The sequence below is a fragment of the Cryptotermes secundus genome, unplaced genomic scaffold (genome assembly GCF_002891405.2).
Source record: "Cryptotermes secundus unplaced genomic scaffold, Csec_1.0 scaffold223, whole genome shotgun sequence".
Lineage (NCBI taxonomy): Eukaryota > Metazoa > Arthropoda > Insecta > Blattodea > Kalotermitidae > Cryptotermes > Cryptotermes secundus.
The window spans coordinates 82,703-108,710 of record NW_019742556.1 but is presented as its reverse complement, the minus strand read 5'-3'; the positions used below and the strand labels follow the sequence as shown (position 1 = coordinate 108,710).

Sequence of the window (26,008 nt, the reverse complement as noted above, 5' to 3'; positions counted from 1 at the left end):
AGCACTTTCCGTAGTATGTGTGATGTTCCCAGGATAGCTGTTTTTTGCAGCGAATCTATGGAGTGCTTACCAGGAATTAGTTCCAAATATTTTCTCAACCCTCTCGTGACTGTACCCGTGGCTCCAATAATTACTGATATCACAAAACATTTCATGTTCTACATTCGCTGAATTTCGATGCTTAAATTTTTATATTTTAATGTCTTCTCTGCTTCTTTTTGTACTACATTCCTATCCGATGGTACTGATACATCTATAAGTATGCAAGTTTTCTTTTGCTTGTTTTTAATTATTATGTCTGGCCTGTTTGCCAGAACCTCTCTGTCTGTTTGTATGCCTTGCTTCCATAACACGGTTATATCCTCATGTTCTTCTTCTTCTTCTTCTTCTTATTATTATTATTATTATGGCTCTACAGCCCTTTGTTGGGCCTTGGCCGCTTTTTCAGTTTCTTGATCCTATACACAGTCGTTAAGACTCCTTGGACGGGGGATCAGCCCGTCACAAGGCCTCTACCTACACACAGACCAACACAAACAGAATAAACATAAACTATACAGACATCCAGGTCTTCAGTCGGATCCGAACCCACGATCCCAGTGTTCGAGCGAGCGAAGGCAGTTCACGCCTCAGACTGCGCGGCCCTTGTGATCGGCGCTATTTCACTGTACAATTAAAACATTTTTGGTAATAAAGGGATTTTACGTACTGTTTCCAAAACCGGCATTTATTTTTCAATTGACAAAGTTTGTACAATTTACCTAGTGTAACATATTTTCGAAAATTCCACCGTCAACATCAATGTACCAATCTGGACATATGTGATTGAACTGTGGGGATGCAGTAAACCCTCCAATACGAAAGTTTTACAAACGTTCCAGTCAAAAATGTTACGCTCAATAACAAATGCTCCATGGTTCGCATCCAATCAGACTCTTCATGCAGATCTCGGAATACCCTTCACAAAGGAAGTCATCAACACCAAAGCTACCAAATATAGAGATCGCATCGTAGACCACGACAACCATCTAATAAATGAACTCGCCGGCAAATCCTTGGTGAACAGAAGACTCCAACGCCTTTGGCCGGAAGATCTAACCTAGAAGACGCGTGAAGACCCATCAGTGGATGGTAATCACAACAAGCTACTACGACGCCCGAACATTTACTTATTACTCTGTTGTCACTACAGTAGATTGTAAATTAGCAACCAAATAATTAAAAAAATATAAAAAAAACATCAATGCAGTCTGCAACTCGAGTGAGGATATGGCGTGTTGCTCGTCTGTGCAGGGTAAAGTGTACTGTACAGTGAAATGCGAATTAAGTCTTTATTTCTTCGCCAGGTTCGACACCCATCTGAGGATTAACTTTTACAAGTGAGGAGTTTGTTCAGTTGTTCCAGAGTAAACCACTGCAAGGTCCTATTCACCTTCCGCAGGATAATTATATATTATAAATTACACATTCGCCGGTCACGGTAGCCGAGCGGTCTAATGTGTACACTGTCTTCGCTCGCTCGGAAGCCGGGATCGTGGGTTCGAATCCCACTCATGGCATGGATGTTTGTGTGCGTTTTTCTGTGTTTGTGTACAGGTAGAGGCCTTGCGACGAGCTGATCACCCGCCCAAGGAGTGCGCCTAGGCCCACTGGGGCTGTAGTGCCAAGGAAAAAAAAATTACACATTCTGTGTCTAGTTCAGATCTAGCCTTATGTAGTAACAAAAATCTACAGGCCTGATTTTTCTCCATCTGAACAGATTTCAAAAATATTACACAACGACCTTCGATTCAGTACTTCGATAGCCACCATGGGACGGTAGACGATCGGAGTAAGCTGGCTTCTGAAGCGGTCCGTTTGTCTAAATGTCCCGTGCAACACGCATAGAGGGAAAACCGAAAGGGGAAAGGTCACTTTGAAGACCGAGATGTAGATGAAAGAATAATACTAAAATATATTTAAAAGAAATTGGGTGGGGTGGGGTGGGGGGTGTGAACTTGATATATTTGTCATCTGTCAGCAACAGTGACAGGCTGTTGTTAGCACGGCGCTGAACCTTCTGTTTACATAAAAGGCGGAGACTTTCTTGGGTAGGTGAGCAATGTGGTCTGAAGGCTTCTAGACCCGTCAAAGAGTAAAACGTGGTCGTGAGTCCCGTGGGACTCGGAACCAACAATGACTGTGCTAGCGATTTAACAGTCTTTCAGTAGGTGAGCGACTATTAGCTTTGAAAGAAGGACCCTATTTCATGGAGTTTGTTAATCCCTGTTAGTGAATTTTAATTGCATAAAATGAAGTTTTTTTAGCATCTGCTGTATGTACGTAAAGATTGATAATAGGTCCGCTAGATGTCATTGGCCACCTGCGGCATAGATAGTACGACTTCAGAGCACATGAAGATAACGTAGGGCATTTGTACTCCCTGGACGTTAACCACGCAATGAAAAGGTAAGGGAGATCAGAGGCATGGATTCACACATTCTTATCCTTGACCTTAAATGTAGGATAGTGATTAGCCTTACCTCCAGGCCGCTTTGCCTCTGGGAAAAGAGTCACCGTTGCCCATTGGTGACCAGGCTTGATGGGTCCCCGAGCCTGTCAGGACGCTGTGGATGGTAGAATCATCCGGACGGTTCACCCAATAGCATAGTCATTATACCGACTGAGCTATCCCGGCTCTAAGTCCATATAACGGAGGCCTTCTTGAGAAGCCAACATTTTCTGAGAAACTGATGATATTCCCAGCATTTTATGGAAGCCGAAGGTTCATCACCATGCTCACAAGTATTTGCCACTGGTCTCTGTCTTGAACCAGATGAATCCATACCATACACCCTCATTCTGTTTCCCTAAGATCTATTTTAAAATTATCATCCAATCTACGTCTAGGCCTTAGTACAGATCCGGCTCTCTATATGTGTTTTTGTCTGTCTGTACACGAGATTTCTGCATTAGTTCTTTTTAGTTCCTTGCGGTGGTGTGGGACCGAGTCCACTTGGTACTGCCTATTGTGCCAACCCCAGATGGCAGATGTTGATGAATGTGGAACAGTCTTTGGAGTGAGAATTGGCAGGGAAAAACGAAGTGCTAGGAGAAAACCTGTTCCAGTGGCACTTTGTCCACCACATTTCCCACATGACCTGACTTGGGCTCGAACCCAGGCCGCCTCGGTGGGAAACCTGAGCTATGGCACGGGAGATGTTTCCAGTAACCTGAAGCATACACTTCCCATATCGGTATGTTAGAGGGCTGGGATAGTAGTGTCTACGTTCTTAGATTCCCCCATAAATCTTCAGTGGCTATAATTTCGTTTGCCTTCGACTTGTATATGTAATTCTTCTTTCTCCCATTTTCGGCTTCCATCTATTCAGATACATAATTATTTCTTCCTCTATGTCTGTATATCCATTCTTCTTCCATCAAAATTTATTCTCTCGTTACGGTCAGTGTCTCCATTACATTATCTGCAACCGCCTCCTCTTTCTGTTCTTGCATTGACACGTCTCTCCCGTCCTGCGCATGCTCAGTCATTATCTCTGCTGTAAATGCGTATATAGACTTAATGGCATTCAGTGAAGCTCTTGATTGGGGAACAGTTCAGTCAGTATGACGACTGGACTAAAGGCTGGGCGGCCGGATAAGCTGGTTTTGACTCCCGGCAAGGTCAAGAGGTTTTTTCTCTTCTCCACAGCGTCCAGACCTATTCCGGTCCCACCCAGTCTCCTGTCTAGTGGGAACCGGTGGTATTTTCCCCAAGGGTTATGCAGCTGGGATGTTCACCTCCATTTAATACCGAGGTCAAGGATACGTGGAGCTATAACTCCACTCCCTCGTACATTCTATTCTTTATTTAACTACGTTTTCAGGGAAGTGAAACGAACAAGTCTTGACATAATTTAAGGTAATATCTCAGTATTTGCATTGAATGACTGAGAAAAACTACGACAAAATCTGTCAGGATACCCAGTATCCTGTCTGATATTTAAATCTCCGCCGCTTATCGGTCAAGTTAGTGCCAAGTCTAGCGGATAGACGGTGTCACGTGGTCAGCGTAACGGATCCCCACGGCCGTTAATTTCGGTTTTCTAGACCGGGACCGCTATTTCCTTGAAATAGCTCCTCAATTATCCTCACGAGGCTGAGTGGACCCCGTTCCAGACCCATTACTTCTCAGAAAATCTGGTAGCGCCGGAAACCGAACGAGGGACCTCTGTATCTGTAGACAGGAACTCTGACCATCACGAACAGAAATAAAGGTCAGCTGTTACAGTAGCAGGCCTCTTATACCAACGGAGTAGTCCCCTGTTAGGATACTGAGCTCTCACCCATCTACCGGTTCGAGCCGAAGGAAAGTGAGCTGCTGCACCACAAAAATAAAGCAGAGACCCCCGAAGGTTAGCTTGCGTACAAGAGGAAGAAAGACGGAAATACAGGCTCGAGGCTTCGGTTACATCTAGTAATTTGGGTCACCACTATTCCGGTCCATAGTGTCCTAGTGCATGTTTAAAGGACGCTTTAATCCTGTTCGTATTTAATTTTACCTGTTGAAGTTTCTTGGAATTACCTCATCACTTCAGAGCAAGGAACCTGCTGATGGTTGGCAGGCATTCAAAACTTCAAGCATTTCGTCCCGCAAGTTGTTAAACGTCGTTTTTTTAAACTTTCTTAAATTCACCGAATTCAGCTTCCCAGTCAAAGTATATTTTATAATAATTTCGAAGGTGACATTCATATGAGAAGCCCATCCACTCCACGAAATATGGTGCGGCATAACTCGTGTAGGCAACCTTACGGAATATTATTTCCTAGTATGTCTGAGTTTCCCACCGGCGTATGAACAACGGAAATATATCTGTAATCGAACCTAGTATGGGGTTTCCCCATGCACCTCGACAAGTTTGATCTATTGTAGGTCCCCCTGTGATATTCTACCAGTCTCTATACCCTACCGGTACTGGTGCGTGCCATCAGTCCCGACTCAGCCAGTGAGTTCGGCCTCTACTGGCTCAGCGGTATCTAGATGCTTCCCCCATCTACCAGAGGCGTTAGAGACTATTGTTGGGGGGGAAATGTCCTTCAATTTGGCTCAGAGGCCTCCTTGAGACATGAGGTTCTTTTACGTGCCGTAAAGCTATGACACGGGACCCACGGCTTAAAGTCCCTCCCGGAGGACTTGTTCCCTGAATTTTTCCGCCCTTAAAAATTCGACGACCTCCTCCGGGTTTGAACCCGCGTACCTTGAGTCATGAGGTGGGAAAGTTACCCCTAGACTCCGGAGGCCGCTTATCGAACCTAGTAACTTTCTAATATAGGCCATGCCATAGCTCAGCTGGTTAGTCGTCGGCTTCCCACCGCGGCGGCCCAGATTCAAGCCCAAATCAAGTCATGTGGGATTTGTGGTGGACAAAACTGCATTGGAGCAAGTTTTCTCCAAGTACTTCGGTTTCCCCTGCCAATTCTCATGCCACCGACTGCTCGACTTTCATCATCTATCATCCGATGCTGGTACAATAGTCCAAACAGTGGCTGACGCACCAAGTGGACTCAGTCTCATCCCACCTCAAGAAACTAAAAAAAAAAAAAAAAAAAAAAAAAAAAAAAAAAAAAAAAAACTTTCTAATGATGACGTGAGAGTCTAGGTCACTTACGTACAATGCAACATAATTTTTCTATAGTAGATAAAGTATATTTAGTGTGAGATGTCAACGCATTGCCAGGAAACGGCTCTATAAACACCCCGCGATACGCGCACGCAACAAATGACTAACGTTTATACCTCGTTGCTAGGCAATAGTCAGCACGCCAATGGACTGGCGAGATGGCTATCACGTGACTAGTTTTCTGTGTGGTCTGCGCCACGCAACAATAGAGCTGTGCTTTCTGTGTGTGGTCCGTGCCTAGAGAATACGGTAATGGGAACTGACTTCACTTGAGTTCCGAAGTTCCAAGCGGACAGCAGTGTGGCCAGAAGAAGAATTACAAGAGTTAGTGTGTGACGTTACATGTGCTGTAGTTACAGTAATCTCGAGAGTGTAAGAACTAATTTTAGTTACGACTAGTGAAGACCCAATTATCCGATTCATCAATCCAAACTGGCGTTTTACTCATCCCTACAAGTGAAAATACATGTATGTATGCATTGATGTAGTCACAATCACAAGTAGTATACCTACGAAGTGTTCCTCCTTTATTATGTCTTCAAGTTTGACCAAATTCACAGAAGATCTCTTCCACATGTATTTTCTTTCATTATAAAGCAAATATCCCTCCTACCACGGCGCATACATAACATGTCAAGAAGGAAACCTGTAATATCGATCCTTCTGCTAAGTCTCGTAGGGCTGTTTTAAATATTTACTTCCCTTTGTAAGGTGTCTCTTTTAATTCATAAAGTTTTCAAAACACTGCCGTTATACGTCTAATCCGACGTCAGGACGTATTTCTGCAGGATTTGCATATAATCCATTAAAAGCAATTTGAAACTGACGGTCAAGAGAGTAATCATATTTTGTTCCAATTTAAACATTTCTAAAAGAGGTTTCTCTAGTGTTATAAATCTGCTCGTACGAAAATCCGCTTAATAAGGAAGCCCAAAAAAATGTGAATAAAAAGAGTTGCGAATTATACATAATGGCCAGGCTACTGTTCTCACAGAAGGTACAAAATCCAAGTCTGAACTCAGTACTGTGAATCGTATTGAGGCGTGGAAATAACTCCTTAGTGAACGATCGTCTTCACGCTCCGACCGCCTTTATCTCACCCTGGAAATATTCATTTGTGCCTAATTAATAAAACGATGTGTGGGTTACCCTCATAACAGAACGTTTTAAGAACCTGAATTCCACCATCGTCCACATTGGCTTTAAAGTTCGGCCACACAGAGCGCTACGTACGCGACGCACGCTATGTTCCCTATGTTAGCTGTGACGCAGGGTGTACACAGCGTACGTAGCGTAAGTAGCGAACGTAGAGAACATAGCGAATATAGCGTAGCGCTGTGTGGCCGAACCTTTACAGTCCAGCTACTGAAGGTAGCTATAAATTTATCCCTGTGCTTAATTAATTAAGCAGTATTCCATAAAGATATTGTCGCTTGTTACCTATGTAACGCGACAAGTAAATTCACGCGGGTCTCGGATTTGGCTAAGACGTTTATTTCTTCACACCCGCAAGTACAATTATTCACAACTTCACTATCACAATTACTCGTACCGCTTCTGCTCTAGTCGGAGCTACACTACAAACTGACTGGTCTCGTAGAAGCTGGGCTTCCATAACGTGCACTCGGACTGACCAGTGAACATCGTGTTCAAGGGTTCCGTTTTATCCGCTGGTAGTATTCGTTTCCATGGATATCCTTCCATTTCCGGGGAAACGTATTTGTTGTTTAAGCTATTCCTATGCAACGGTCTGTTGGTATTGCGTTTCCACTGAAGTATGCATTCTTAGCCGTTGCCTATCAATGGACGTGTCTTGTCCCTTTTTTCGGTACGCCACAATATATAGGGAAGTTGAAGTACAGCTCCATCATTATTGACCTCGGCTTCACTGCCCGGCCGCTTTACCACCTTGGGAATGGCCCCCGATCCCACCGGATAGGAGGGTGGGTGGGCCCCAGAGCCGGTCTGGACGATGTGGAAAAGAGAAAAATCTTGCCCCTCCGGGAATGGAACCCCGGGAGCCCACTATACCGACTTCAGACTCTGGTATATGACCACGAAACAAGGCCATTAACACTTCCTTCTACGGTCTTCATATTTCATCGTATGAAATAATACGAACTATACAGTTAAGAGAGCCATTATGTAGCAGATGAAGAAACGAGTAAATAATAAGTAAAAGTAAAGTAAAGGTATCCCTGTAACAGGCCATGAAGGCCCGTAGGGTTGTGAGACGTTGAGGGTCCAACATTTTCTAGACAATAGGTTCATAGATGGCGGTAAGGTTGTCAGCCTTACGCGCCGGCCGCGTTTTACCCCCAAGAATATTCCTGGTACTCATTTCTGTTAGAGGCTTAGTCGATCCCAGGGCCATAGTGCGGCTGGAAGAATTAGGTCAGTTGAAAAAAAAATCCAATGACTTCATCGGGACTTGAACCCGCGACCTTCCGGCTTGTAGCATAGTTCCTCAACCAACTACGCTACCGTGTGCCCCTGTAAATATTAATATCACGACAAATAGAAACATAGAATTATCTCCCAAACGCTGGGGCTACTGACGGCTCATCGTTCCATAGTTGCTGCTTCAACGGGTTTGAGGTCTGCAAGCATTCGGGCTTCGTGACGACTAGGAGGTCGCGTGGCCGCTATCAGGGCCAGCCAGCCCGCCAATCAGCAACGTCCAGATAAACGGAGCGGCTATGTTCAGCCACAAGACCATCCTGGACATTTCATGATAACTGAAGTCCGGAAATATGTTGCATTACAATTTTTCATCAAGTTCCTTAGTACCTCTTTATTTATTTGGTATTTATTTGGCGGCGTTCTTACAGCGGTGAGTATGAAGAGTCCTAGTCCAGCTAAACTCCTGCGACGTTTAGGAGCAACATGTTCACTCCATCTTCAGGGCCGAAAAGCAAGTCTTACAAGAAACCAGCCTGAAGCATACACCAACTCTGCTTCGATTAAATTTCGACCTTAAAGATAAAGATAATTTTTCTTCTGAAACGTCGGCTGATTTTTACTGGACTACAGAGCGTTATAACGCAGAACATAGAACATTTGTTGTTACTTGCTCAGATTAGCCTATAGAGTTTCCAATAGGATGATTAGAGAATAATACATTAGAAAATATGTGGAAAAACCATTTGTGATGCTATAGCAATATTTTCATTGAGGGTCTGACGTAAACAACGAAAATTCTGAAGCAGGATGGTCGATCTAGGGGCCAAAATAATTCGTTCTGTCTGTCTATCTATCTATCTATCTATCTATCTGCGGCTCTACAGTTCTTTGTTGAATCTTGGCCTCTTTTTCAGTTTCTTAATCCTATACACAGTTGGTAGGAATCCTTGGACGGGGATCAGCCCGTCGCTAGGCCGCTACCTAGGCACAGAATAACAGACACAGAATAAACGCACACAGACTTCTATACCTCGTGTGGGATTCAAACCCAAAATCCCAGTGTTGGGGGGTTGAAGACGGTTCATGCCACTGTGATCGGCAAAATCATCCCCAGTACATTTCTCATTCCTAACTATATCGAACACTTTCCTTGTGAGAAATAGCCCCAAGCGTGAATCGACTTCAAGCTGCAGCAATACTTTCGTCATGCGATATAAATCGTTATGTCGGTCGATCTGTAATATCGATCTGTATTACTAAGTTGCTGCATTAAGCAGAGTATAAAACTGTCAGGCAACGTGAAGTCACAGGCTTCCAATACGTCTGCACTGTCACAACCATTCTCATCTATATAGAGCAGGTACCAAGTTCGAATCTCAAAAAGTGGAGTTGTCACTCTGATTCAGGGTACTGAGGAGAATATGCGGATCAAAGAGCAATGAAGAGATGGGAGGTTGGAGAAAACTGCATAACTTGTACGCTTTACCAAATATAATCAAAATGGGATTGTCAGAAGAAAAGCGATGACTAGGAAGAACTAGACGTAAGTGAGAGGATAATATTAATATGGATCTTAGAGAGGTGCCGGTCACGGTAGCCGAACGGTCTAAGGCGTGCACTGTCTTCGCTCGCTCGGAAGCCGGGATCGTGGGTTCGAATCCCACTCAGGGCATGGATGTTTGTGTGCGTTTTTCTGTGTTTGTGTACAGGTAGAGGCATTGCGACGAGCTGATCACCCGCCCAAGGAGTCCTACCGAACGTGTAAGCTCTAGAAAAACCGAAGCGAACAGAGAAGTTCATGGAGGTAGGCCTAGGCGCACTGGGGCTGTAGTGCCAAGGAAAAAAAAATCTTAGAGAGGTACGATGAGGTGGTATGGACTGGATTGATCTGGTTCAGGATGGGGACCAGTGGAGGGCTGTTGTTAACACGGTAATGAACCCCGTGTTCCATAAAATATTTGGAAGTTCTAGAGTAGCTGTGCAACTGGGGGTTTCTCAAGAAAGGCTCAGCTATATGGAGTTACTCTGATTCAGTATTGAGCTTGCTCAGCCCTTGCAGACGAAATTCATGTTAGTATCCTGACATAAAGCTGGTCACGGTAGCCGAGCGGTCTAAGGCATGTACTGTCTTCGCTCGCTTGGAAACCGGGATCGTGGGTTCGAATCCGACTCAGGGCACGGATATTTAGTTTATGTGTCTGCGTTTTTCTGTGTTTGTGTACAGGTAGAGTCCTTGCGACGAGCTTAGTCCTACCGAATGTGTAAGATCTAGAAAAACCGAAGTGAACGGAGAAGTTCATGGAGGTAGGCCTAGGCCCAGTGGGGCTCTAGTGCCAAGGGGAAAAAAAATCCTGATATAAATGACAGCGTATTAGTATGTCTGTCTTTCCAATTTACCGTGCTTATCGCCCTCTCATTTCATTTGACTATATAAAAGCTTCGGAGATGATAGGATATAATAACTCACAATAGCACGTCACAGGTAATTCACAGGTCTACACAGTTCGTGGTTGTGCCGAGTAGGAAGGTGCTGGAGAGAACATAGAACCTGTTTAGCTTTGTCTAATGTAATTTTCATTTAGTCCCACCTGGCATCGACCGGGTAGGACTGGAAATTGGAACTTTTGTGATTAATTGCGGCGCCTTTTCACCAGGAAAACGTGGTAAGCAGCAACATTCAAGGGGAAATGTACTACAATTCAATGCGCAGACGTGAGAATTTCCGAATTTGTTGTTAGATTTGAGGTTATCACAGCGGTGACTATGGAGTGTTCTATCATCTTCTGAGAATAACGCCACCCACGTTTCGTAGGGATATATTGCCTCCATCTTAAACATCTTTAACACAAATTAATATTAAATCCACACCAACTGCTAAATGTTTCGGCCTTACTTTGCCACCTTCAGCCAATTGTTAACTTTTTGAAACCGTTGAACTTCACTAGATCTTAAGTCAATATATTTCCATGCTATTGCATTATCGTTGTTCACACTAAAATGCGTTTGTCTGAGAACGAAACTCTCTCTCTCTCTCTCTCTCTCTCTCTCTCTCCGTTCCGTGTTATTTTCCTTTTGCTTCGTCCATATTTATGCCCCCTTCGCATGTATGGTCTCACTAGTTGGGCGTATGTCACTTGTATGTTCTCACTAGATGGGCGGAGGACATTGTTATGATCCGTTACCAGGAAACGAATAGCGAGGACATCAAAGAATTTATATGTGCTGCAGTTACGGTGATCTTTAGATTGTGTAAACCAGTGTAGTTACAAGTTGTGTGTATAACTGGGAAACAAATCAAGTCCCAAATTAACCCCCCCCATAGTCACAATCATACACGTGACAATATTAAATGAAGAGTATGACAACAAACTGTGTCGATCTTCCATGTCTAACTATGTCAGATTTCTGATGTAGGGACTAGCAGATACCAAAAGCAGGACAGTTATTACCCTGGATATTACTGAACCCAGTACCTCTCCAACACAGAACAACAGTCAACTTTACTGGGGCGAAAGGTAAAAGGTAAATTTGTTCCTGTGCTTAACTAATTAATCACTACGCCATGAAGAAATATGGGGGTGCATGTACAGATCCACGCATTCTTGGCCTCGGCACTAGTTAGAGCTGGGTGTTAAAGCTTCACGACCCGGCCGCTTTACCCCCAGTACCTATTGCAGAGGAGGCTCGGTGGGACCCAGAGATATAGATATAGAGAAGTGAAAATTCTTGCCCTCACGGGGACTCGAATTCCGGCACTTTAGTCTTCCAGCCAGCAGCCAGTCACTATACCGAATGCGCTAACTCTACTGGGGCACAAGTTAAAATATGACAGTACAGTTGGATATCTAATTTGAAGCAATTTTAAAGTCAAGATCAAATTAATACATTACTCTCGTCGATAGGACAATTACAAGGTCTGATGTATTGAAATAAGGAGTTGGGACTCTATAGCATGTTCTTGCTAAGAGATCAGTAAAACGGATGTTTATAGAAGGTTATAAAATGTCTCGGGCTAGCTACGACGTCACACGCGCTCTTGAAAAAGTAGCTTCTGTGTGTCAATGGACACACATATTTTTTTATGTTTGTTCCAGGAATCGGTCATTGAACCCGCGATCTGGCCTAAAGGACTCTTAACTGAATTACACATGGAATCATGCACGCCTCCTGGTAAATCTAATGACACAGTGTGTAAATGTACAGATTCACATTACACCTAATTACGATTGGCAGGTTGCCTAAATCGCAGGACTCTGAACTCTATAGAAGGAACCGTAATGGACGTATTTTAAAATATCTCGATATTAGCATGGTGTAACTGCGAAAGAAAAAAACGTTAAAACAATTTGGGATGTTGGATTTGCTGTCTTCCAATATATTCCGAGTAACGAATGAATAATTTATAAAAAAAAAACGTAGAGAAATATTAACAGAAATTTTCGTACTGTCCGAAAGCTTCGCCGTTCATCTTTAAAATTCCTGCCACTAAAAGGAAACTGAACATTTGAATAGAAAATATATGTCAATAAGTATGCTACATTGTTTTTTCATTTCATGCATCCTGCTGTGTTATAATATACAATTTCTTTATTAAAACCGTCACAACACAACTATATCAAGGTCAGTGCCTAGTTTGGCTCTGCTACATGTTTCAGCTATTACAAGCCATCATCAGGAAAATACATGGCTAGCATATGTACACCACTGAACTGCAGTATTAATAAATTGGATACAATAATGTTAATTATATTAAAATACTTGGCGTAAAAATGCAATAAATTAGATTATATAAAACAAAAGTTATAGTATAAAACAAGAATAAAAATTCTTCGATTGATGGTTTACATCATCGAGTCAGTCGTTGGTTTTTGTGATTTTGTTGTGTTCCCACGGACAAATTGGAGTATCTATATTTTGTGTTTATATAATAAACTGTTTTGGAGGCTCGTTGTTTACGTTCCCTACAGAACGGGCAATACTTTGTAAGATGAGGCACCGACTAAATAATTAATATTAATATTACTACACCTACATCACGAGCCTCCAAAACAGTTTATTATATAAACACAAAATATAGATACTCCAATTTGTCCGTGGGAACACAACAAAATCACAAAAACCAACGACTGACTCGATGATGTAAACCATCAATCGAAGAATTTTTATTCTTGTTTTATACTATAACTTTTGTTTTATATAATCTAATTTATTGCATTTTTACGCCAAGTATTTTAATATAATTAACATTATTGTATCCAGTTTTATTAGTACCGTAGTTCAGTGGTGTATATATGTTAGCCATTTATTTGCCTGATGATGGATTTTAATAGCCGAAACATGTAGCAGAGCCAAATTAGGCACTGACCTTGATATAGTTGTGTTGTGACGATTTTAATAAAGAAATTGTATGCTACACTCTATTGGCTACAAAAAGTGACTGAAATTGAGGTTTTCACGACGGTGGTTATGAACATTTCTATGCTCTGGAATAAAATGCCTTCTGCCTGTTTCATTCTGGTTTCCTGTTTAGCTTACTCTTCGACCATGAAGATGGAGGTCACACGTTTCTTCGAAACATCGGTTTGATTTCAACGGACTATAAGGCTTTATATCGCAGAATATATTGCTCTTTCGAAAATGATAAACTATGCTTAACAATGGCATACCGATTAAGGCTATTTTCTTAAACACGTTCCAACTTCAATTTTAAAACCACTGTGTTTCGAAAGTTTTCTCTGTTTCCTTCATCAGGTGAATATAAACATATTCTGTTCTATCCCTAGGTCCATGGCGTGAGAGCAACCTTACGTAGGGACCAAATAGTATTTGTTCAGCTGATGAATTTGAAAAAAAAAACAAACATTTGTTTTAAAATCTGCAACGATGAATGAAATAAAAAAAATACTTTAAAAATACAACGATTATATTTGCTGTGTAATAACTCTAATATTAATGGTCTAACGTCTTTCCTTATCTTTATACTACAGGGTTTACAGTCTAATCTTGTCGCTGGAAGTGCTACCTCGTAATAAAATTCGATGTCGGATATGCTCCCCCTCTGCTTTGCTTTAAGAGTCTGCATGAATTATTTAAAACTACTTTAATAATNAAAAACAATTTGAATGAAACCTTTACATTTTTATTATTATTATTATTGCAGATTTCTGATCAGTCTTTCACGCGTGATGTTTGCTGTTCGTGTTATTGGCTGTAGATACATGCAAGTTTAGTTAAGGTAGGCCGCACATCAGCATACGTCAAGACATGTAACAGTCAAGACACGATGTCTGCGACATGACGCAAAGAAAGGAGCACAGTTGAAACGAATGAGATTATGAAAACCTCCGAATACCGGTGTGAGCTTTGACGTCATCATCATGCCTCAGACCGGTGTGAGGCGGTTTTCATAATCTCATTCGTTTCAACTGTGCTCCTTTCTTTGCGTCATACCGCAGACATCGTGTCTTGACTGTTACATGTCTTGACGCATGCCGATGTGCGGCCTACCTTAACTAAACTTGCATGTATCTACAGCCAATAACACGAACAGCAAACATCACGCGTGAAAGACTGATCAGAAATCTGCAATAATAATAATAATAAAAATGTAAAGGTTTCATTCAAATTGTTTTTAAGATTACCTTCCTCTTTATACGAATTCCTTAGTAATACTTATCGTGATTTTAAAACTAATTTATGAACTGGGAACTAATAGTTTCTGTATTGCTTTTTACATATAAGTGAATGACTGAGCTTCCATGGTTTCATGCTTTGATTGGAAATGTGGGTTCGTCACTTACAGTAATCAGCACCTCTAATTGGTGCCTCACTGAGCTGCTACATGTTCTCAAAATTAATTTGAACACTATATTCTTATTTAAGGTTAGGTCTGAAACGTAATTTATTTTAATTGTGCATTTCAAACTAAAATCTACCGTTTACGTTTTCCTTTTACACTGCAAATTAATCTGAAAATGAATTCATATATTCAGCCTAACATTATTAGTATAGCTCTACAGCCCTTTGTTCGACCCTGGCTTCTTTTTCAAGTTTCCTAATCCTAAACACAGTCGGTAGGACTTCTTGGACGGGGGATCACTCCGTCGCAAGGCCACTACCTTTACACAGGACAACACAAATACAGAATAAACGCACACAGACATCCATTCCTCGAGTGGGATTCGAACCCACGATCCAAATGTTTGAGCTGGCGAAGCGAATTCATGCCTTAGACGGCTCGGTCGCTGTTATCAGCGATCCTATATTAGTCTAAGATAAGTACAAACCACAGAATTTCTATTTGCACAATATTTTCAATGACTCCTGTATTTAAAATCATCTCTTCTAGATCCGAGCTGTCTTCACGCTAGCCCGACGGTATATAGTCTGCATAGTGACGTCATTAAACAAAAAACCCTAGAAAATTCGCACAATTCATGTGTTTTTTATTATCTTGAATTATAACTAGAAAATGGTAGCGGAACTGCGTAATGTCAAAGCTGGGGACCGGTAACACAACTTCGTTACTACGAAGGATACAGTGTAACACCTTACACGGTCATAGATTTAAATTATTGTGTCAAGACTGTTCTTGACATGTTCGCCAACATACAATCGATGCTTTTGCAAAGAATGTCTCCCTCAACGTTAGTTCTCGCGCCTCGTTACACGAGATGAGTTGAAATTACTGGTCACTCCTCTTGCCTGCACTAACACACGCGTTTCGTATTGTGAAGAACCACAGTTCGAAATCAGATAAGATAATTATTACGTACATACTGAAATGTTGCCAAGCAACGGACATATTCTTCATATTCAATTCAATTCGTCACTATAAATCAACAACACGACACTAATATCGAAATTACCATCGACACACGATAAGAACACTTTATAATTTACACAAACCACACTGAACGCGAGTAGTAACACATATTTCTACGTTATTAACACAATATAAAAAAGTAAAGCTATCCCTGTACCAGTCCGTGAAGGCCAATAGGGTTGTGAGACGTCGAGGCTCCCACACTATCTAGACAATCAGCTCAAAGATGGCGGTAAGGTTGTCAGCCTAACGCGCCGGCCGCGTTTTACTCCCCAGGAAAGTTATTTAATTAATTCCTGGTACTCGTTTCAGTTAGAGCCTGAGTCAGCCCCATGGCCTAGTGCGGCTGGAAGGATTAAGTCAACTGAAAAAAAAAATCCGATGACCTCATCGCGACTTGAACCCGCGACCTCCCGGCTTGTAGCTTAGCCCCTCAACCAACTACGCGTGCCCCATTAACACAATATACGCCTCATATATTACAACGTGTCATATATCAATATATTTATATCAGTAAATATTCGACTGACTACTTAAAGACTGCCACAGTTGACGTCCATAACCTCCTACAACCACAAACGCAACACGCTATTCATTTGCACCTTACCACACAGCTGATTTAAATAAACTGAGGCTGCACTTCAAACAAACCAGAAGTAAACATTCCGTTAAACTGTTGCTTTATGATCATAGACATAACCACAAGTATAAACACTCACTTATTTACTTAGTTACCAACAACTTCAACTAAGACAGTCCGTTATGACCCTAGTTGATGCTGGCATGTTAGTCGTAAAATCAGTTATGTTAACAAGTACGAGGTGGTTAGAGCGAACAGAAGATATGGGAGACTAAACACGTTATGGGGTTGTAACTACTGCACTAAAAATGTATGGACAAGCTCAATAATAACCAAGTGTTTCACACCATATTTCCCACGGGTCACTTATCGAGTTCTAGGCACCCAGTATGGCTATATATATACACATACATCATCAAAAAGTAAGGGGTAGATAAACTATCTAACTTGCCCCATTTTATTTTGTAGAGGTTAATTCGACTGACCTGTTTTTTCCTTGCCTCCGATGCAGGTATATTTTACTGCACAAGATTAGTGGTGATTCTAACACATTCCCTCCTTTTTGAATCGCTATAATCGTAGTGACATCAGACGAGGAGAAATGTGTGGTTGTTAACACAACCCTTGAAGCACTAACGTAATTCTGGCGGGATCGGTTCGCGCGCACCAGCCCACTTAACCGGCCTCGCTCAACGCCGCGCATACACTGAAACTTTACACCCAGAGCCGAACTGGCGAAGCAGAGACCGAACTGCTCCGAGGCGGTGGCTGACGCGAGAGGTACGGTGTCTCTCAGTTTGTCTCTGTCTGTTCTCATGCTCTCCGCGCAACCTTTCCTTTCCTCCCCGCTTCCCCTCACCCCAAGACGAGGAACGTGTGTCTGGACTAGCCTTGTTCTCCCTCACAGTGGTACTACTCGTGACTTGTCTTGGTACACTTTCGTTGTGCGGTGAGGGGGGAATATGCCCATCATTGTTCAAGCACATGCAACATAAACATGAAACATAAATAATTTTGCAGTCATTCGTTTCTGTTGCCATAACCTGAAATTTTTTAATGTATTAAAATATATTATGTAGATTTCAACGTAACCGCATTTGACGCGTATTTGATCGTGAACCAGGAGACTTGAGTCTCGGATTCAAATCTCACCCCGTGCATAAATGTGTGTGCGCGCGCATGCGTGTGAGGGGGGGGGAACTGCGTGAGAGGCAATCGTTTTAGCTTGTCGTAATATGTCCTTCCTCTACATCGTTATAATGAAGAAGAAATAAAGGCGTACAGATCTGTAGTGTAATGGCTTCTTTTAAACTGCTTAACGTCGCTTTTTTTTTTCAACTGCGAAAGTTATAAGCGTCAGTTTTGGAAGATAATCGTGAATGATGTGGAAAATTTAGGAAAGGTTGCAGTTATATTTGACGGTACTATTCACGGCTTTCGTCGTTAAGAGAGTGAGGAAAACACCCTATAATTCAGAACAGATTCAAATGGGACAGCCCAGTCCACATTAGGTATATGGCACAAGTTTATATTATATCGGTCGGTGTGGGGACTTGGAGGAAGCGTACAACCACTAAACCCAGTTCATCTCTTATGGTGACCCTGTTACACATCTTCTGTCCCATTAAAATACAAACTCCGTCACTTTAGTCTGCAAGCGAACTATATCGACCGAGCGGCCGCCGCTTGTCGGTGAAGTTAATTCCAATTTTAGGGGATAGAGGTTGTCGCGTGTTTAGCGCAACGAATCCCCACGGCCGTTAATTTCGGTTTTCTAGACCGGACTTCTGTCCAATTATAACAGGTGATTTCTTCCTCCCCAATGTAATCTATAGTCCCATATGTTCACGCCTGAACAATACCATGAAATCTCCAGCCAGGATTTTCTTATCGTGTGCAAGGATTTCAAACAACTGACACCGAACGTATGTTCCATTTTGTCTATTGCCTGAGATATGTTTAGTATAGACTAAGTTATGTTTCGGGAGATTTCATTACTCCCACATTCAGATGCTTGGTTGTCAGTTTAATGTTGCTATTATTATTAATATTATTATGGCTCTACAGTCATTTTGTTGGGCCTTGGCCAATTTTACAGTTAACTGATCCTATACACAGACGGTAGGATTCCTTGGGAGGAGGATCAGCTTGTCGCAAGACGTTTACCTACACACAGAACAACACAAACACAGAATAAATGCACACAGGCATCCATGCCTCAATTGGGATTCGAACCCACAAATCGAATCCCAGCGTTCGAACAAGCAAAGACAGTTCATGTCTTAGACCGCGTGGCCCCTGTGGGCGACTCAATGACAAACAGTATACTTTATTTATCGAAACCAGAACCCTCTGATTAGATATAGTAACCCAGTAGATCACCTCGGTGACATCTGTTGCCAGTAATTTAGAGACCCCGATAAAAATTAATGAGTTGACGGCGAGAGTTCAGCGAACTACTGAACCGTCGTAAAATCCCCTCAGACAAATGACACTGTCTGTCATAACAGGCGAAGTGCGTGCTTAACGCGTCACTGGAAATAATATGCATAGCCCCTGTAAGAAGCGAGGTAACAAAACGTGAATTTGTCCAAAGTGGGGAGGCGTTGTGTGCAATGTAGACTGACACACCATGTGATGGAGAGTGTGAGGTCACAGCCTCTGCATGTGCCTACAGTCCGTATTACTCTGTGGTTTTAGTCCGTAAGCGAACTATACCGACCGAGCAAGCGCCGCTTGTCGGCGAAGTTAGTGACAACTTTAGCGGATAGAGGGTGTCGCGTGGTCAGTGCAACGGAACCCCACAGTCGTTAATCTCGGTTTTCTAGACCGGAGCCGCTATTTCCTTGAAATAACTCCTCAATTATCCTCAAGAGGCTGAGTGGCCCCCGTTCCAGACCTACTACTCCTCAGAATCGAACCCGGGACCTCTGGATCTGTAGCGGTCACAGTCCATATTGCAATGGTATCAAGTACAGTAAGCCTACGTTCTCCTTCTTTAAACCTACCTTTGTGTCCATGGAGCAGATTCCATCGTGAGAAGCTACTAGTCGCTCAACTAAAAAAGAATCCCCACCTTTAGTTGAAAGTAAAGGTTCATTTCCATGTTCACATGAGCCCGCACTTGACCTCTCTACATCCACATGGTGCACTTGTAACAGGCGAATAAACAACGGCCGTTTCTAGGCAACGGATCAGTAAACACGTTCACACTGCAACGAATACGCAAGCAACAATAGAGTTACTTTTGGAAACGTTGTTTCCTACACGGGTCATGCGAATGGGTTATAAGGTAGACAACTGCCGCGATCCAGTCTGTTGTGAGTTGAGTTCTAAGAAGGAGGATGAGAAAAGATGGCGCTATAGTTCGGTTGTGGGACATTCGCCGAAGAGTAACGACATGAACACAGAAGCTGAAGAATCTCTGTTGCTGAGAGCTGTTAAGCAAACAACGATTAGCGAAGACACTGCAGACAGAAGACTTAGCTTGTGCTACGAGTATACTGATTTGTAAATTGTGTAGCTTAGCGATAGCGCTGTAAGTGCTTGTAGTTCCGAGTCGTGTATTTAAGCGGTCAATAAATCCATTCACCAATCCTAACCCCGTCTATAGTCACACCCCTAAATACGTGGCTGTATTACTTTTCCGCCTGCGACTAGTTCTTCTAGTTAATTTCTTCATTTCTCGAATTAACTCTTTTATGTATATCATATGGGGCACGTGGTAGCGTAGTTGGTTGAAGCACTATGCTACAAGCCGGAAGGTAGCGGGTTCAAGTCCCGATGAGGTCATTGGATTTTTTTTCAATTGATCTAATCCTTTCAGCCGCACTATGGCCCTGGGATCGACTGAGCTTCTAACAGAAATGAGTACCAGGAATTAATAAAATAATTCTCCTGGGGAGTAAAGCGCGGCCGGTGCGTAAGTCTGACAACCTTACCGCCATCTTTGAGCAGATTGTCTAGATAATGTGGGACCCTCAACGTCTCAAAACCCTATGGGCCTTCACGGCCTGTTACAGGGACAGCTTTACTTTTATTATTTATTTCATGTTCTCGTATACGCGCTGTTTACTTCGCCCATTTAAGCTTCTCCCACCTTACTACTCTTAATAACATTTTGCAAGAGTATAAATTATGAAACCCCTGATTATGTAGGTCCGCTTTCGACACATATTTTAAGGTGATCTTCGGGTAACGCCTGGATCAACAGTCGGCTCAGGAGCGCCATTATTAACGACTCTAGATTTGAAAGAACTGAAATTAAAACATTCAGCCAATCCATTCCTTGGCGCAGACACTTCCACCGTACCAGACATAACGGTGCTACAACGTTCTGAAATTAGATTGTATGATATTATCATACGTATTTGTGACTATAGACGGGGTTTGGATTGACAGATATATTTATTGGCCACTAACTTAGTTTACTTACTTACTCATGGAGCTGAGCCATTCTTGAGGAACCGACAATTCTGATGCTACTCAAGAATTTCCCAGAATTTTATGGAACCCGAAAGTTCATTAACGTGTTCAAAAGAACCCTCCACTGGTCCCTATTCTGAGCTACAACAATCAAATCCATACTATCCCATCCTATCTCTCTAAGATCCATTGTAATATTGTCCACCCATCTACGCCTTGGTCGTCTCAATGGTCTCTTTCCTTCTGGCATTTATTGGCCACTTATAGGTAGTAACTACAAATAGCTATAATACTATTGCTGATTTCCACACTAAGCCTTCTCAGTGTACCTTCACTAGTCTTTATTTTGTAACAGTTCTCCACAATGGCTATTCATTTTCAGTCTTTTCACTAGATGTTTCCTAGTAATGACTCTTAGCAATGGAGATTCTCCAGCTTCCGTTGCCCGCTGGTTAACACTCCACAGCTGAACCCTCAACAGTCATATAGCCTTGGAACGGATCCACAGAGAACACCGCTGCATCATCTATTCTACTGTTGCGTGACGTAATCGCGCACGCGTATGCTGCGTGCGCTACATAGTGACGGCTGTAAGAGTCATGTATAATGACAACTCCCCTATTGTTGTGTGAAGACACTGCTTAGCAACGGCTTTTCTCTGCCTTCACAGTTCTTGCTTTGAGAAACTACGCCTCAAAAGTCTCAAACACACGATGACTCAGTCATTAGTGCTTCATTTGTAGGAACGGGACAGGACAGACCATAACAGAATATTCGGACACCAACATCCCATTTCCTTGGATGGTCTGGCAGAAGCTGTGTGTCCTGTCTCCTGGGATATAACGCGGTGTGGTCTGATGACAGTCAACCGACGTTTCGGAGGAATATATCACCTCCATTTTCATGGTCGAATAGCAATTCAAGCAAGAAGTCAGCATGAATTAGGCAGAAATCAGAGTAAGTAGAGAGATCTACCAGCTTCATGCCGGTTTCTTGCTTGGTTTAATCGTTGAACCTGAAGATGGAGGTGACATCGCCTCCCAAGTTTCAGATGACTTTCAACAGAATACACGACGTCATATCCCAGAAGACAATACTCTTCAAAGCCACCGCTGTGACAACCTGAAACCCAATTCAAACAGAATGGCTTTTCCCGTCAGGAATTCATGTTACGATGCATAAGCCTATATTTCAATTTTCTGAGATAATTATTTAATTTACACAATGTTTAAGCAGTCTCCTTTACTTTCACCGTCACGCGATGCTTCCAATGTTTTAAATTAAACTATCAGATTATACAAGTAACTATATTCCTCTAGATATATTAATAAGAATATTCATACAACTAAAAAAAAATAAAAAGGCTTCAGTATATGATCGTAACTTAATATGAGAGTGTAGTCAAGTCCCGAAACGTCGTCGTGAATATTAAATATACCCCATAAATGGATAATATCCAACATAATTGCCACAAATTTGCCGAATGCGAGAAGGCACATATCGCGGTTGGACTGTGTGTACGGTACATTTCCAGTCCCATTGGCTGCAAACTCAGTCGCATTTGGACCGGAAGATCTGAATGTCATGGCGGGAGAGCAATCTACACACACAAGCGCACTGAAACTGCATAAAAGCGATTCGATTTTCCACACAATTTCATAACGCAGCCCAATCCTTCAATGCATTAATCAGTTTAAACTCGTGAGATTTGAGGTTTGAAGATTACGTTACTGTTTCTTGCGACGTGGTGTCCTACACTCCTGTAGAAGTTTACCGATATTTCGGAGAAGCGTACTGCTTCCATGTTCATGGTGGACGAGCATATTGAGCGACGAAGGTGAAAGTGAGGTCCTCTGATACATTGTCAGGCTGCCAGAATACACGGCGGCGCATACGAGCAAATAGTTCGTGACGTTTACAGTTATCCTCTTTGGGACAGACAAGTTACTCACTACTCACTAGTCACTGGCTGAAAGCCGACTTCATTACTTCATATCTGAACTGCATACACGCACACTTGCATACACACGCATGCATACGTGCACAACACTTGCATAAGCATGCATGCATACATACAAAACACTTGCATACTCATGCATGCATACGTATAGAACAGTTGCAAACATGTACATGCGTACACAACAATACATTCAAATGCATGCATACGTACACAACACTTGCATACTCATGCATGCATACACATGCACGCATACGTACACGAAACTTGCATACGCATGCATGAACGCATACGTACACAACAATTGCATACACATGAACGCATACGTACACGAAACTTGAATACATATGCATGCATACATACAAAACACTTGGGCCCACATTCATGCATGCATACATACGTGACGTACCCGTAATGCGTTCAAAGTTCTTCGATTCATAGAAAGAAAACTTGAAATACAAAAAACTATCCAGTGTACCTGTCACAGAAATCGAACCATGAAACTGCAGTTACAGAAACAGATTCATAAATTCATAGATATATGCCCGACTTCGCTCGGTATAGCGACGGGCTACGGGCTGGACGCCTAGGTTTCTATTCCCGGCAAGAAGAAGAAATTATTTTCTATTCCACAGCGTCCAGACCGGCTCTGGGTTTCACCGAAATTCCTGTACAATCGGTACCAGAGGGTAAAGCGGCTGGGACGCGAAGCTGACCGATTATCTCCATTTTGTGCTGAGGTCAGTAACGGTGGAGCTATGTCTTCACTCCCACATACATCTTCATGGTGTGATGTTTAACTAATAAAGCGAAGAAACAACTTCATATCGTGAATTATTTTATATAGAAATTTCTTAATCATTAATTCTCATGTAAACGTGGTGATATTTTCTGTATATTGCACTTCATCGGGTTATGTTTCCGACCTTCACTTCCCCTCTCTCTCACCCACGAATGTCTCAAAAATACAACCTGTCAGAAGGAGGCTGGAAGAGAAAATCCGATAATTGTTCTGGCCTCCAAGCATACTGTATTATATCTGAAATGTATCGCCCATTTTCACAGTTATTCCAGCAATTAGAAGCTATTTACTCCACTATTAGGCTAAAACTGGGTATGTGGTTTGTTAATATAAAGTTAATAGACATTTAAATATGCGTTCTTCCGTTATTTCGTAATCTGGTTGATACACACCCACAGTACAGATTCGTAAGGACGTCCAGAGAAGTGCGCAGGACCGGAAGTGCGCTACAGGATGAACATCCCCCGCCATCTCCCACTCATGGACACCCACTTCAAGCATAACATGTTGAAGGCCCGAGGCTGTCTCTTCTCATATTTAACTTTTCCAATTATAAAGAATTGACTGCTGTAACGCAGTGTTCATGATATTCCTCAGTATATTCTCATACTCTTTAAGCAATTCACTAACCAGGCCATCAACTTTCATAACACTTGGGCGTCTCATTCTATATTTCCTCACGCTGCTTCCTCGCTCGCGGATTTTTCTGTCCTGAGGATGGAGGCGATACGTTACTCCGAAACGTATACACACACAAGATCTACACGACGCCAAATCCCAGAATACGGCATTCTTAATAATCAGTGCTGTGAAAACCTCAAATCTTACATTAATATAACTTGAAATATAGCTCACAAAATTTTTTATCCAGAACTATTGTGGCGTGTGGTCTCGTTGTTGTGCAGTGACTTTGTAAAAGCAACCGTTTCTGGGCAACGGCTCGGTAAACATGTTCCCGCTGCTAGGTGACAGATTCTTAATAATGCAGCTCCTGGATGAAACAAGAGAAAGGCCGTTTTCAATGGGGTCCATGCCGAGATATTACAGGGGCAAGGCCAGCTTAGTCAGCTGATAGTGAGCTTTGTACGGGAGACTGTAAAGAGAGGACCCAAGGGCATGAAGCTGAAGAATCCCCACTGTTAGAGCCATTGCCAGGAAACGGCTGGTGAAGACACAGCAGGTTGGAAAAGGCTTAGCGGGTGATGTGGTGATTTATGAATTGTGGAGATTACAGCGATGGCCCTGTAATTCCTTGTAGTTTTGAGTGGTGTGTATAAATGGTCAATAAATCCATTCGCCAATCTAAGCCCAGTCTATAGTCACACATACTACATGATAATATATATTCATTGAAAGTTCAATGGTGATAATGAAATCCACTGACCGTCAAGTGGACTCAGAACAATTTACAACGAACCATCAGCAACGGATGATATTGGAGCAACCAGGAACAAAAATGTTTCCCGAGTTAATTCGCTCTGCGTGGGAGTACAGACAGTCTCGCTATACTTGACCAGTACACCTGCAATTCACAAGATAGCAGCACTGCCTAACTGAGAAATCCACCCCCTCCACGTCTTGTTTTATCCAACCACAATGGTTTCCCAAACTTTGCCCTACTTCGAAGAGAGTCCAATGTTTCAGAGGAATATACCGCCTCCAGCTTCAGGTTTGAAGAGTAACCCAAGCATATGACGAGCAGAAATATTTAACTTAGACTCGTATTAGATCCTTAATTGTTAAAATAATTTTACAAATTCAAATAATGGTTCCAGTCGTGGTAGACTGGGATCTTGTGCTCCACTTAGTCCAGCGAAATTTTCTCAGTCCTCTGAATAGGAATCTATAAACCACCAGTAACAGTTCGATTATGGAAGAAATGCTTACAGCGTAACTGTATTTCTTGCTGAATGACGCTTCTGCAGTGGAAATCGTTTTATTCTGCACATAGGGATTCTGCAGTTAACGCTGGAGGACAAAAGTGGAAACAGTGAAAACTTTTTTTTAAGTAACCTTTTTAAGTAATTAATTTACCAACCGCGAAAACAGACTGTATGGAAATATTCATAGTTTTGCGTACAAGGCTAATAATCTGTGCGCGCACGCACACACACACTCACGCAAATTAAATGTTCTGTAATATGTCACGACATACATTAAAATCTCGCACTAATTTGGTAATATGATATAATTTAACTTCTTTTTTGCTGGTTATTTAACGACGTTATATCATTATAAGATTGTACAGTATTGGAGGAGAGGACCTTAATGAATGTGGAGCAGCTGGAGGAATAAATATTGACAAGGGAAACCATAGTACTGGAGGAAATTCCATCCGAGTGAGACTTTCTCCACA

General features: G+C 42.3%; 1 protein-coding gene across 3 annotated transcripts in view; it reads right to left on the bottom strand.

The window, feature by feature from the left end:
• Positions 1 to 26,008, bottom strand: part of LOC111873317 (chaoptin) — an 831,716-nt gene that overhangs the window by 748,715 nt on the left and 56,993 nt on the right. For 2 of the 3 annotated variants that reach the window (XM_023867926.2, XM_033755050.1), the window contains exon 1: positions 16,954 to 17,199. The exons of the other annotated variant lie outside the window; for it this stretch is intronic. The gene's annotated coding sequence lies outside the window, so the exon portion shown is untranslated. Of the gene's footprint in view, positions 1 to 16,953; positions 17,200 to 26,008 lie in introns of those variants that run through there. 3 annotated transcript variants of the gene reach the window in all.